At 45.9% G+C, this 675-nt stretch overlaps 1 long non-coding RNA gene across 1 annotated transcript; it reads left to right on the top strand.

The window, feature by feature from the left end:
* Nucleotides 1–125: 125 nt before the first annotated feature.
* On the top strand, nucleotides 126–669 carry LOC104992858. The gene is made up of 3 exons (XR_825766.1): nucleotides 126–175; nucleotides 280–372; nucleotides 583–669. It is a non-coding gene; the product is annotated as an uncharacterized LOC104992858 (long non-coding RNA).
* The last annotated feature ends 6 nt before the right edge of the window (nucleotides 670–675 follow it).

The following is a 675-nucleotide window of genomic DNA, read 5'->3' as shown; positions in this document are numbered from 1 at the left end:
CAGGGTCTTGAGTCCACAAGATGGCAGTGTCTTCTCAGGAACCCTGTTCATGTATTCCTTCCTGTGTGTGTGTGTGTGTGTGTGAGAGAGAGAGAGAGAGAGAGAGAGAAAGAGAGAGAGAGAGGGCGGGAGAAAGGAGGAGGAGAGAGGAGGAGCTCGGTGGTGTGTTGCATGGGTAATGAAAAAAGTCTCTTTTGTCTTTGATAGAACAGGCTCTTTTTATGATTTCTAAAGCAGAAGAATTGAAATATCTGAGCTCAACTTTTTTTTTTTTTTTAGGGCTTAAAATTTGAATCCTCAGTGAACCAGGGGAGGAAAGAATGATGAAATCCTCAGGAGTTTTATTAGTGATCCTGTGGCTTCAGTTGATCTGTAAGTTTGGGGGCATTTCTATGGGACCATAAAATACATTATTTGGAGTCATTGTCTCTTCTAGGCTCATGGAGAAACATGAACACTATTTCCCTTAAATAAGGGATGGTAGAGGTGGGAGGCCTGTGAAAAGATAACTTGAATTCTGGAGAGGAAGCATCACCACCTAACCCACCTTCTCTGACTGAGCGTTCATGTCTCTTTGCACAGTGGCGAGCAGCCAGCAGAACACAGTGGAGCAGAGTCCTGCGTCTCTGCCCGTCCCAGAGGGAGCCGCCGCGTCTCTCAGCTGCACTTACTCTG

Source organism: Bison bison, unplaced genomic scaffold (assembly GCF_000754665.1).
Source record: "Bison bison bison isolate TAMUID 2011002044 unplaced genomic scaffold, Bison_UMD1.0 scf7180017489478, whole genome shotgun sequence".
Taxonomy (NCBI): Eukaryota; Metazoa; Chordata; class Mammalia; order Artiodactyla; family Bovidae; genus Bison; species Bison bison.
The sequence above is the reverse complement of the archived record's forward strand: the minus strand, read 5'-3'. Positions and strand labels throughout refer to the sequence as shown.